At 45.3% G+C, this 14,211-nt stretch overlaps 1 long non-coding RNA gene across 1 annotated transcript; it reads right to left on the bottom strand.

Annotated features, from left to right (window-relative positions):
* Nucleotides 1-1,901: 1,901 nt before the first annotated feature.
* LOC311087918 lies at nucleotides 1,902-13,873 on the bottom strand. Its single transcript, XR_014607377.1, has 3 exons — nucleotides 11,303-13,873; nucleotides 10,248-10,307; nucleotides 1,902-2,367 (listed from the first exon to the last, which is right to left on the bottom strand). It is a non-coding gene; the product is annotated as an uncharacterized lncRNA (long non-coding RNA).
* Between the last annotated feature and the right edge of the window lie 338 nt (nucleotides 13,874-14,211).

Raw genomic sequence — 14,211 nt, 5'->3', positions numbered from 1 at the left:
CGAGCCAGTCCGGGCTCCTCGTCCGCGGCAGGCAGGTCTTCTGCCTCGGCTGCTCTTCGCTATAATGCGGCTTGTAAAGATAGCCACAAACACCTGATTCAAGCATCAGACTTCCGAAATCCTCTTATCATATTGAGCACTCTCCTCCGCTATTGTCATAACTGTACATCTGTCTCCACAGCGCCTGTTAGCTTAGCTTCAAACAAGATGGAGGATATTGCTTTCAGTTTCAGAGAGTAAAGTCCCACCCACTGATCTGTAATAGGTCTGTAGCGTGAGCGGTTCCCGCCCCTGGGAAAGATGAGGAACGTGTCTGTAGTCTCAACAGAAATCCCCCCCTCTTACACTTCCTCCTACAATGACGCAAAATGACGATTTTTGCGTCATTGTAGGAGGAAGTGTAAGAGGTAAATAACGGATTTCTCCCGTCTCAGGGGAAAATGAGAGAGTGTTGCACGACCATTCAATAGTATGACTGGGTTTCTAACAATGCAAAGCTTAATGCAAATGGGTGGAGTGTCCCTTTAACGCGATGTCTCCACGAGCCGGCGGAGCGCAAATGAAATAGGCTACTTTTCACTTGTCTGGAGGACGTGCGTGTCCATATGACTTTGACAAAAAACAATCGTGAAGTCAGATTGGTTAATGGATAACGACGAGCGATTCACAACGAATACAACAGAGGATCCGGATTGGATTTTATTTTATACAGGAGTATGGAGAGATTTAAAAGATGATGGAAGTGAACCGGTTTTCATAGCAGAGTGGGCTGGATCAACCACGGGTACAAGAAACCGACTTCTCGCGGATTATTTCAATAAACACCTAGAGGATTACGTTTACATACTTTGCAGTGATTTTGGAATGGATGTACCCGAATGTTCGTGACCTATTTCTGAGGATGAGCATTTAAAATAGCCTACTACGATTTAAAATTCATGTTTCAATGGAAGGTTTACCTGTGTTTTTCTAAAATCACGTAGCTTTTTTTAAATGGAGCGACGCATTTGGATCTGCTGATGGATACGCACCAATAGGATTACCGGCTGCAACGAATGGATACCCACAGAAAAGCATCGATTGGCTGAATAAATTGTGATTATTTAATCCTTTCTATGTAAAGTATTTTGAATTGCCAGTGTATAAAATGTGCTATATTAATAAACATGCTATGCCTTGCTTCGCCTATGTCACAGGAGAAATTATATTTAATTCACAACTCTATGCTCAGTCTCATACAGGCTAGAACTGGCTCACACAAACACCCACCCCTAATAAAGCTAATATTGGTGTAATCTCTGAGAGGTCTCACCCACAGATGCAAAACTATGCGTTGGGATAATCCAGACATAGCTTTACTAAAAGAAAATATTATGGAAGTCATTTTCAAACTGTGCGTAGGCTATGCTTCAACATGTAATTATACCATATTTTATATATTAATATCATGGTTCCATGTTGTTTTAATGTTTGTTTGTTTGTCTGTTTGTTATTAACTAATACCTTCCCAGGTGAAAAGGAAATATATTTAAATTGTGCTTATTTTGATATACTTAATGTATTTTAAGTGTACTGTATTAATTATATATTTAATTGTGTTATTTTGAGACATCTTAAAGTATACTAAATGTACTTTAATATGTATTGAAGTTAAATTTTAAGGTAATAGTAATATATTTTAATATACTTAATTGTGTTAAAATGGACCTATTTTAAGTACATTTAGTGTAATTTAATAGCACTTCTTTAAATTGTATTTTTAATACACTTTAAATATGTTTTAGAACTACAGCTTAAGTATATTTTAAGATTCACATTAATGTGTTCCCAGTATATTTTAAATATAATATCAGCTTATTAATAATGTATTAGAAGAACACTATAAGAGCCACTATTAGTATAATAAAAATACATTTTTATAAAACCATTCAGTATGAAAATAATATATTTTAATGTATTACAAATACAGTGAAAAATGATCATTCCGTAAAACAGTAAAAAATATTTGTATAAAACACACACACACTTTGAAAGCTAGTAAACATTAACGTACTACACCCAGTGTACATCAGTACAGCAGCATATGTAAACTGTACAAAAAAAAAAAAAATACATTAACATAAAATACAGTGATCTGCAGAGGTATTATAAACAACAACAAAAAAACTAACTTGAGTCAATAAATCTAACTACAGTCAATAAAGTGCTGTCATTAATAGCTGCAAACAGTTACAGTACTGTTACAACTCAAACCATCTTCATCCTTCAAGTGAATTGGAGTGACTGGTCTTTGAGTTTGCCTCGTTGCATTTCCTTCGAATCAGTGCTCGCACCTCAGACGTGTTGGAAATTGTTTGATCACAGTGTCTGTGAAAGGGGAAAAAGAGGAGTTTATTTTTATATTAAAGCAAAATTAACCTCTGTTAAAAAAGTAACTGTTCCCTTTCAAAAGGGAACTTGCACTGCTTCGATGATGCTATTGGGGAACGATGTTCTCTAGGCGCCTCTTTAATACTTCTGAGTCGCACTAGTAGTGTCATATAGCCTGGCTCCGCCCTCCTGCGTACTTCCGCTCAATTTTATTTCCCTTCAGTACTACGTCTGGGATTGTGGTGTATTCTTTGGTTCCCTTTCGTGGTCACTCCGAGTTACGTCGGATGACGACGATTGGGGTTTCGCTTAGAAGCCTATCACCTTCGAGTATATAAAACGAGCCAATGGCAATGAAATGCCATGGGTCTGCGGAATTTGCATAGCGTATCTCCGCCCACCGCAGGGGGTATATAAGGAAGTATGCTAGCAACATGCAGATATGTTTTCGCTTCGGAGCTGAGAACTTCTCCACTCCACGCAAGCCAAAAAATCCTGAGTTATCCTTCTCAATCCTTCGAGACAAGCGAGCTCTCCGGTGTTGGTGTGACGGCGATTTCAGCGAGTGCACACTACCCTGCTGATCTGGTCAGTGATCTGACAGTTAGTGTGATTTCTCCCTGTTCGCTTCAACATCCGCGGAGTTTCCTCTCACAAAAAGAGCATTGCACGTGGCACGTCTTTTTAAAGATGCCTCGCCCGTGCACTTCTGGTTGTGGTCGCGATGTATTCTTTGCTGATGGGCACAATCTCTGCTTAGCGTGTTTGGGCATTGATCACGCTAAAGCAGCGTTTGTGGATGACTCATGTTCTCACTGCGGGAACATGTCCATCTCCATGCTGCGGTCGAGACTCAATTAGCTCACCAGAGCGAGAGTCCCCCTACCCACACCCCGATCTACTGACTCCTCGAGAGCTAGTACTTCGGCTGGTGGCCGGGGTGACCTGAGGGTGACTGTGTGGGACATACCGCCGACACGTCCACGGTCCACACACCCCTCTTCAGCATCGGTACCCGCGAGCGTTCAAACTGAGACCGCTGGTCCCTCTACGGAGGCCCCGCGTGTTTCGTTTGGAGCTCCAGAAGAGGATGCAATGTCGATCGCTGCATCACAAGGTGGGCGTGAGTCCTCGGGAAGTGAGGATTCGGCTGTGTTGCCGCCCTCGGGCGCGCCAGCATTGCCCGAGTCTGATCCCGAGCTGACTGCCATGCTTTCCCGGGCAGCCGCGGCCATTGGGCTCGAGTGGTCCCCGCCACCCGATCCAGTGTGCTCGCGGCTGGATGATTGGTTTTTGGGAGCGGCCGCTGACACTCGTCGCCGCCCAACCCCAATTCCATTCTTCCCGGAAGTGCATAAGGAAGTCACGCGGTCCTGGAAGGCTCCCATGTCTTCCCGTGATCGTCCGTCGGCTTTCTCCGCCTTTCCTCCCCTCGATAAGGCTGATGCTTGTGGGTACACTGGGATACCCCCGGTCGAACGTTCTGTCGCGATGCAGCTGTGTCCGACAAGCGCTTCATCGCGTGGTGTTCCTAAGCACCCATCCAAAGCCTGTAGATTTTCGTCTACTATGGTGGCGAAGTCTTACAGAGCGGCGGGACAGGCAGCTGCCTCTTTGCATGCCATGGCCATCCTGCAGGTCTACCAGGCCCAGATGCTCCGTGACATGCACGAGGGTAGGACAGACCCAGGGCTCTTCGATGAGCTGCGCGCCGCCACCGACCTCGCTCTCCGAGCGACGAAGGTGACCACGCGCTCCCTGGGTCTGGTGATGTCCACAGCTGTGGTCCAGGAGCGACATCTCTGGCTGAACCTGGCCGATATGCGTGAGCCCGAGCGGACTCGTCTGCTCGACGCTCCCATATCCCAGGCCGGCCTTTTCGGCGGTGCAGTCGAGGACTTTGCCCAGCAGTTCTCGACCGCCCAGAAGCAGACTGAGGCGATCAAGCACATTCTGCCCCGATGCTCAGCCGTCGGTACAGAATCCTCAGCCTGCTCGCCACCGAGGGCGCCCTCCCGCAGCTCCCGCCCCTCCCGCACGGCCCCAGCAGCAGCCTTCATCTGGGCCGCGTCGTGGAGGAAGCCGCAGGAAGGCGCCACAGCCCTCTCCGGCCCCGCGGCCCGCTAAACGCCAGGCCAAGCGGCGCCCCTGAGACGGGCCGCTCAGGATTGGCACTCTTTTCTGTTCAGGAGCTGGTAGCAGGGCCACTCCTTCCCCCGGTGGAGGGCCGGGGGAGAATCTTTTGTTCTCCACTCCCCGCTGCTCGTCCAACGACGAGCAGTACCCTAATGTGGTTAAAGACAGAATTGAATCCCCCAATCCTGAGCCAACAGAGCCCGAGGGCCGCAGTGCGCGCCACCCTCGGGTCCCGCCACTGCCGCCCTCCTCTGTTCCAGAGGTGCGGGATGACAGCACGCGCCGCCCACGGGCCACGCTCCTCTCATCCCCCTCTGTCGCCAGACCCCTGCCAGAGCACGCCCCCGTGGGACGCGCGCCCTCCCCTGGCCTCCTCTGGCAGGACGCGGTTAATGACCGTGCCCCCGCACAGGGCCGCTATGCCACCCTCACCGTTGCCGGTCATTCCGCCTCGCTGCCCCACCGACGGTACGTCTGTGGTTCATATGACCCCGCTGGTGCACTTTCTGGAGGCCTGGCTAGAGCTTCCCAGACTGTCCCGCTGGGTCGCGAGAACCATCAGGCTCGGCTACGCGATTCAGTTCGCGCGATCTCCTCCCCGCTTCAGGGGAGTCTGCTTCACTATGGTCGGTGGCAATGCCCCTGTCATGAGAGCGGAGGTCGCCACCCTACTGGCGAAGGGTGCGATCGAGATTGTCCCTCCAGCCGAGATGAAGTCCGGCTTCTACAGCCCTTACTTCATTGTACCCAAGAAGTCCGGTGGGTTACGGCCAATCCTCGACCTGCGCATCTTGAACCGCTCCCTTCACAGGCTGCCGTTCAAGATGCTAACGGCCAAACACATCCTCCAGTGTGTGCGGCCGCAGGATTGGTTTGCAGCGATCGACCTGAAGGACGCCTACTTCCATGTCTCCATTTTACCTCGACACAGACCGTTTCTACGGTTTGCTTTCGAGGGGCAGGCATACCAGTACGCGGTTCTCCCTTTCGGGCTAGCCCTGTCTCCTCGCGTCTTTACGAAGGTCGTCGAGGCAGCCCTTGTTCCCCTCCGGGAACACGGGGTTCGCATCCTGAACTATCTCGACGACTGGCTGATCCTAGCTCACTCTCGAGACCAGGTTTGCGAACACAGGAACCTAGTGCTCCGGCACCTAGCTCGTCTGGGCCTTCGGGTCAACTGGGAGAAGAGCAAACTCTGCCCCGTGCAGAGGATCTCTTTTCTCGGTATGGAGATCGACTCGGTCGCCATGTGCGCGCGGCTTACGAGCGAGCGCGCGCTGTCACTGCTGACTTGTCTTCGTCAGTTCGAGGGCAAGAGTGCGGTTCCACTGAAACTTTTTCAGAGGCTCCTGGGGCATATGGCATCCGCAGCCGCAGTAACGCCGCTCGGATTGCTTCATATGAGACCGCTTCAGCTTTGGCTTCGCGATCGAGTCCCGAGGTGGGCATGGCAACACGGCACGCTCCGAGTCCCAGTGACTCCGACCTGCCGTCAGACCTTCACCCCGTGGACGAACCTCAGTTTTCTACGGGCCGGAGTGCCCTTAGAACGAGTTTCCCGGCATGTTGTTGTGTCAACAGATGCCTCCACCACGGGCTGGGGCGCCATGTGCAATGGACATGCTGCCGCGGGCTCCTGGACAGGACCCCAGCGCCTTTGGCATGTCAATTGCCTCGAGTTGCTGGCTGTATGTCTCGCCCTGCACCGCTTCCATGCGCTGCTCAAGGGTCAGCACGTACTAGTCCGATCAGACAATACTGCGACAGTAGCGTACATCAACCATCAGGGTGGTTTACGCTCCCGCCGTATGTCGCAACTCGCTCGCCACCTCCTCATATGGAGTCAGAAGCATCTGAGGTCGCTTCGAGCCATTTATATCCCGGGAGACCTGAATCAGGCAGCCGACGAGCTGTCTCGGCTTCGACCTCTCGCTGGAGAATGGAGACTCCATCCCCAGTCGGTCCAGCTGATTTGGGATCAGTTCGGGGACGCACAGGTAGACCTGTTTGCCTCCCGCGACTCGTCCCACTGCGACCTGTATTATTCCCTGACCGAGGGCACGCTCGGCACGGATGCACTGGCGCACAGCTGGCCGCGGGGCCTACGCAAGTATGCGTTTCCCCCAGTGAGCCTTCTTGCGCAGACCTTGCGCAAGATCAGGGAGGACGAGGAGCAGGTCATTTTGGTTGCCCCGTATTGGCACAACCGGACCTGGTTCTCCGAACTAGTACTCCTCGCGACAGCACCTCCCTGGCCAATCCCTCTGAGGAAGGACCTCCTTTCTCAGGGACGGGGCACCCTTTGGCACCCTCGTCCCGATCTTTGGAACCTCCACGTGTGGCTCCTGGATGGGACGAGGCAGGTTTGAGTACCCTACCACCAGCGGTGGTGGCTACCATCACTTCCGCTAGAGCATCGTCCACGAGACATGCCTACGCGTTGAAGTGGAACCTCTTCGTCAACTGGTGTTCTTCTAAACATCAAGAACCCACGAAATGCCCCATCAGTGTCGTGCTTTCCTTCCTGCAAGAGGGGTTGGAGCGAAGGCTGTCTCCCTCCACCCTGAAAGTGTATGTTGCCGCCATTGCCGCACATCACGACGCAGTTGATGGTAAGTCTCTGGGAAGGCACGACCTGATCATCAGGTTCCTGAGGGGAGCGAGAAGACTGAATCCTCCTCGTCCTCCCCTCGTACCCTCTTGGGACCTCTCAGTGGTTCTAACTGCCCTGCAGAGTGCTCCATTTGAGCCTTTGCAATCAGTAGAGCTTAAGTTACTTTCTATGAAGACAGCACTCCTTGACGAAGCGTGCCTAGAATTCGGGCCGGCTAACTCTCACGTGATCCTGAGACCCCGGCCTGGATACGTGCCCAAGGTTCCTACCACTCCCTTTCGAGACCAGGTGGTGAACCTGCAAGCGCTGCCCTTGGAGGAGGCAGACCCAGCCTTGGCACTGCTCTGCCCAGTACGCGCCCTTCGTGCTTACGTAGACAGAACGCGGTGTTTCAGGACCTCAGGCCAGCTCTTTGTCTGTTATGGTGGGAAGCTGAAGGGAAAGGCTCTCTCAAAGCAAAGGTTATCTCACTGGATAGTGGATACCATTGCTTTGGCATACCAGCAGCAAGGTCGTCAATGCCCCCTTGGTGTGAAAGCCCACTCCACTCGTAGTGTGGCTTCCTCTTGGGCTCTAGCGCATGGCGCCTCGCTAACAGACATTTGTAGAGCTGCAGGCTGGGCGACACCAAACACATTCGCGAGATTCTATAATCTCCGAGTAGAGCCAGTTTCTTCCCATGTACTCGCTTCAACCAGCCGGTACTAGATTCTGCTCAGGTGTCTTCGCTTGTTCGCCATTCCTCTCCACGGACGGGATACGTGCGATTATCTTCTCAGGTGAGTCTGATAAGCTCTGAGTTTCCTCCAGCACTGGTTACGTCAACGCCTGAGTTATGCCAATCTGCCATAACGCAGCTTTTGCGCTTGACTAGGTGCCTCCATGTGCATGGTCCCCCCTCTGGGCGACCCCCACATGTGTATTCCACTGTAAGTCTCTTTTGAGCGTGTGTCTTTCCCTTGGCAAGCCACCTTGCCACCCCTGGGGTTTAAATATTCCACCTGCGGCTGGACACCTCAGTGATACTCCATATGCATCCCTCTGGATCATATGTGTCTCTCAAGTCCCCCCCTTAATGGTTGGGCGTAATTGCATATTTCTCCTGAGATATGCTTCCCAGTGTACCTTGGTATTCCTGTGTTAGGTAGGACTCCTTTGTTCGTGCTAGTCTCACAACAGGGAGCTCAGACTTACGCAGGGCACTGGATGACAGCCGAGGTGGCGTGATTAGACTGGAACCCCAATCGTCGTCATCCGACGTAACTCGGAGTGACCACGAAAGGGAACGTTACGTCTTCCTGCCACTTCCGCTGTATCGCTGAAAAATGCCTGGGTCCAGTTTCGACTCCTCAGCGAAGACATATCTGCATGTTGCTAGCGTACTTCCTTATATACCCCCTGCGGTGGGCGGAGATACGCTATGCAAATTCCGCAGACCCATGGCATTTCATTGCCATTGGCTCGTTTTATATACTCGAAGGTGATAGGCTTCTAAGCGAAACCCCAATCGTCGTCATTCGACGTAACATCTCCGTTCCCTACTCAGGGAACGAGGGTTACATCCGTAACCGAGACGTTTTCTCCGGCCAAATTTTGGCGGCCCAATCAGCGAACAGAGGGAGTGGCTGAGAACGATGATGTTGATGTCGTGCGTTAGTTTGAGTTGTAGGGTTACGTCACGACCAAAGGTTAGCGATTGGTTATGGCAGATCCAGAGTGACTCTGGGCAGATCCAATAGTTTTAAACTTCAACAGAGTACCCGCCTACAAGGAATGTAGGCGGGTCAATGGAGAGAGGCCAGACTTGTCAATGGAGAGAGGCCAGACTCTCTGTACAAATGAAATGTACGAGAGTCTGGTAGAACCAGGCTAAGTGTCATAGGCTGTCTGCAGTTAAATTCTATTGCTGTGATTGTACAGCTTTTCAAACACCAGTTCACATGGAGGGTGTTCCCCATAGCGTCATCGATGCAGTGTCTCATTCCCTGTTCTCAGGGAACAGAGGTCGTAACCTAGACGTTTTTTATTACAACACAGTATGATGTTTTGACATTTCCCTCTGTTGTACATACAAGGTGAAAAAGATGTACTGTTAAATGTATTATATATGCATTAAAGTACATTTGTTTTGTACTAAAAACATACTTAAGTATATATTTAATACATTTAATTGTAAGTCTTTTTCGCCTGGTAAAAATGGAATTCTTTAACATGGCATGTAATGCTTAGTTCATATTTTAACAGTAGACATTCAATATAAAATGTTAATGTAATTCAGAAAAGGAGTTAATAAAATATCTCTTGAACAACTGTGAAGTCTACATGGTATGTCACTGTATCGCAGCAAAAAACAGGGTTCGTACACCTTTTCCAAGGTCAAATTCAAGCACTTTCAAGGTCCATTTTAAAGCTTTTTCCAGCACCTTACACCATAATTACATACCAATACATAGTCAAAATTATTATTTAGCGTTTTTATCAAATTAAAAGAGATAATGCTATAAACAGCCAAAATTGTGTTTCGTAATCAGATATTTAAGCAAATCACAAGATTAATTTTTTCAAAATGTATCCAAGTAGATACTGCATAATACTTTTCATTATATTAATGTCCAAATATTGCTTCTCAGATCATTTTCAGGTGGGGGAAAAAAAAAAGAAATTCTGTTCAGTATCGCGATATTTTGCGCACGCAATTATATCGATACAGTAGCGCAAATTATTGCAATATTTAATTATAAAATTATCTGTTTTACTTTCGGGTTATAGGGCTGTGACGGTGGGAGGTTTTTTTTACCACTGCGGTGGTAATGGACCAACTACCGGCGGGGGTGCAGTGGTTGGGGGGTTTTGAAATAAAATAAAAAAATAGTGTTTATTTGAGCAAAAAGTGTTTATTTGAGCAATTCCGTCAAAGAAACAACACACTAAAGCCTGTAAAGCATTGAAATAAATATCAGTAAATATTGGCAAATTAAATAATATAATTTTTAAAAAAGGTGCGTGATACAGCCTGAAATGGACATTTTGCTAACATTTGCCTACCAAGACTGACCGAATAGCCTTTCAACAAGCCTGATTCAAAAATCTCTATAACAGAGGTGATATGAGATTAAACCATACTTACTACTCTACTCTTTGCTTGCCACTGCACTCAGATTTCAGTTTTTCCTCTATAGCAGCTGGTCTGAAAAACAACAAATATTAATATTTAAAAAAAGAGAGATATTTACATACATATATACATATTTATATATCAGTCAGGCATGGCGCGTTTACATTTGTTCACATTAAGTAGCCTCTGTATCTGGATAACTGATCGGATTTCTGTTTCCTGCATAAATTTAAATTAGGTCTGAAGCAGGACACCAGATTAAGAGAAAAGATGATACAAATTAAACATCTTTAACTCTATTAATAATAGAGTATCATCTATCATCATTCTATCATTATAATAAATCTATCATCTTTAGCCTAATCTATAATAAGATTTTGTAAACAATCTTTTTTTCGAAAAGTTTGCAAAAAACTGACAAGCCAATTATGGAAGTGTGTACTGATTGGAAATTGATTGCAAATAAAGAAGCGCGTTTACACTTGCCTTTTAAATGTGTAAGTGGACAACTTCCGGATACAGGTCGCATGTTAATGTCAAAAAGTGTAAACGCAGCCATAGAAAGTTATCAAAAAGGCAATAAGGTTGTCAAGCTTGAACAAATATAAACACCAATCACACACTTCCATAATTGGCTGGTCAGGTTTTTTTTTTTTTTTTTTTTTCAAAGATCATTTACAAAATAACAATAAAGCCAACATTTTCAGGTAATCAGAAATAAATACACAGCTTCATTTTGCAAATACAAACAAAATTAATGTCATGTTGTACATGTTATAATAACTAATTCTGTTTTTTGCAGATGAATTGGACAATGTTTTATAGTTGTTTTAAGACAGAGACAAATCTCTCCACATAGATTTTAAACACATTTATCAAAGACTTTAGACTTTGACTATATACCCAGTGCTGAAGTTGCTAGAAATCAGTATGCATCATGTTACAGCGGTTAACGTCAGTATTACACGTACACGTCATATTAGCAAATGCATGAGACATATCCAACTAAGAAAAACAAAAACAAAACAGTGAGCTATTTATTTATGTAAACAGCAACTAAAACTTACCAGTAACTTCTGATAGCAGTATTCATCTCTTCGAGTCTGATTCGACTTCGACGTGAAAAGCTTGGCTCTGATTGGTCAAATTGAACTGAAAAAGACGTGCTGTTACACTGAGTAAAAATACGACTGGCAAAGACAACGTAAATGTAATACAAACCTAGAATCACAACATAATGAGGTTCCAAATGTCACACGTCTTGCAAACTTGAAGATGGGGGGGGGGGATAAAAACAACACTAACAGTTACGTTTTCTATTAACGTTAGATAAAAATATATATATATAAATGCTGTCATGATCACTCAACCTTAAGCAGTTGTAAAACATTTAAGAAAGTTAATCGCAAAAAAACATCACCTAATCCATATGAATCGCGCGGTTTCCTCCAAGTCCTCTAAAGCAGTGGTTCCCAAACCTGTCCTGAAGGACCCCCAACACTGCACGTTTTCTTTGTCTCCCTAATCAAACACACCTGATTCAACTCATCAGCTCATTAACCCATGTGATAATGAAAACAGCGTGTTCATGTTTTACAGCGCTATTGTCGTCGGCCTCATCAAAGTTCACACAGTTTTCACCGGAGCATACCGTCTCTGAAACAATACCAAGTATTAGCATGTAACATTTTGGACACCTTTGTTTTTAGGCATCTTTACATTTCTTCTGAAACACCCTGTTTTGAAATTGTTTAACAATTTTTAACATCATTAGCGTAACACTTATCGTATTGTCGGGTGTGATTGTAATGTTTTGTATGGCGTGTTCTTTACACTTTCCCCTGGATATCTGTTTCCTACAGTTAGCTGTAATGTTATTGAACTCTAGGTCTTCTCTTTGTTCATATACGACAGTATTCACATGAATTGACTTGATTTGATAAAATTATGGTTTAAACCATCATCTTCACGTGAGACATTTACATTATATTATTATATCGTCCTAGTTTTTAAATAGCGCTAAAATGTATATTTTACATTTTAACCCTTTATGCGGTTATAGAATGTCGCACAAGGCTCTCTGACATATCTTATCGTGTAAAACCTCTATGTAGATCTAGATATGTTTGTAAAAAATACCGCGAAACAAAGACAAGGACGCATCTTTCTATAAGCGACCCTCAGAATCTGTGCATACAACAAAACACATGTATGTGTACAATGATTTATCAGAAAATTACCTTTGTTTGAAGAAAAACTTAAATCAGCTGGTGCTTGATAACTATTGTCTGAGCTTGATAACTGTTGCACTGGCTGTTCAATAACGGCAGTATGAGACTTGTTTTCTGCTATTTTAGCAGCACATTGAGTTGCCGCCTCCACTTGTAAGGTGAGTGTTAATGCATCCTCAAGTGACAGTGTTGCATCTTTGAGTAATAACTCCTCCTGGACTCTGGGATTAGACGTTTTTTCAATGAGCTCGTCTCGAGTAAGTTCATCCCTCATGACGCCGAAATTACAGCACTGTCCTAAGGCTTTTAAATCTGCTACAAACTGCCTAGCAGACTCACCAGGGCGCTGACATCTTTGTCTGAACTCCAGCCGCTGAAAGAGGATGTTCTGTGACTTCACAAAATGTCCAGTCAAAGCCGTAATTGGGCAATTCCATGCAAAGGTCATCTTTACCATGAAAAAATAAAGTTTTAACCAAAAGAACAAAACCCTTTTTATGTTGTCCATTTAGGTCTGTAATATACTGTATTAATGTGCTTTAACAATTTTTTTAAGAAAATTGCCTTGTTTATCCACCAGATATGAGGTGAGCAACAATGCTTAAATTACATTTTCAACCAGCCATATTTCATGCTTTCAAAAAAAGGTATCAAAGACCCCCCTTTTTAAACTTTATTTTAACAGTAAGCATTTTGCAGAAAGATGGAGGCATGCCTGAGAAATAAATGTACTAATTTGGTCATAACAGCACTGCCTGTTGAATTTATAAGGGCTATAATAAAGAGGTCTTGACGCTTCAGTGCACTGTCACGTCCATAACGTTTTAAAGGTTTAGTTTATTTGATATGACAATTATAAATGCAAATAACTTGAAACTTTATTTACAAAGCTAAATTATGTTTATGATTATTAGGATCGACAATTCATCTCACTACTTTGCTCTGAACAACCATAATAATGCGTTACGGACGTGACCGTTACGGACGCTTCATATTAAATCATGCATATGACTATTGTGATCTGTTTCAAGACATAAATGATTTTGGCCAATTCAGTAAATGTTTGATTTGTAGAAAGACTTTCTTTATAGTGAATTTTGTTTTGTATAAATTGTATCTTAATAAAATGTGATGATTTTGACTCGCAACTGTGCATTAAAATCCATAAACGGCCGAAAACCGTGCGATCATTTAGACACAAAAAACGTAGGCTACATGATTGCTAGTGACTCACATCTATGGACAATAATGTCCATCGGTTCACCTGACTGTGGAGGAAACCTGTGATCTGAACTCCTATATGACAAACATTAATTGTTAATGTATTTAATCTCGACTGTCTTCCGTAATAGTCTCTGCTTTAATGTTCCGTCTGTGTGTTTATAGTAGCCTATTCACGTCCTAGTCGAGAGGCGCCCTGCGCGAGGAACCTGATTGGTTTAGGCGCGAAACAGGCGCTCTCTAATTCGCTCGCGCTTCCTGTCATTCAAGCTCAGGTTTTGACAGCTCGAAGATAGCGTTATCTTAAAGCTATACGCCTACCACAACGACAGATGGATAAAATGGTAAGATGATACTAAAAACCACACACAATCAGGGAAAATAAATTGAATAAAAATCTAGTTATATTAATGTGTCATATCAAATATTGTCACCTCAGAGTCATCACCTCAGATGAGATACCATGACAATATAACAACCTACTTTATAGCAGGCTATATATGTATACATATTTGTGTGTGTGT

Source organism: Abramis brama (assembly GCF_963993115.1).
Source record: "Abramis brama genome assembly, chromosome: 8".
NCBI lineage: Eukaryota > Metazoa > Chordata > Actinopteri > Cypriniformes > Leuciscidae > Abramis > Abramis brama.
Note: the sequence above shows the minus strand (reverse complement) of the source record. Positions and strands in the feature narration are given on the sequence as shown.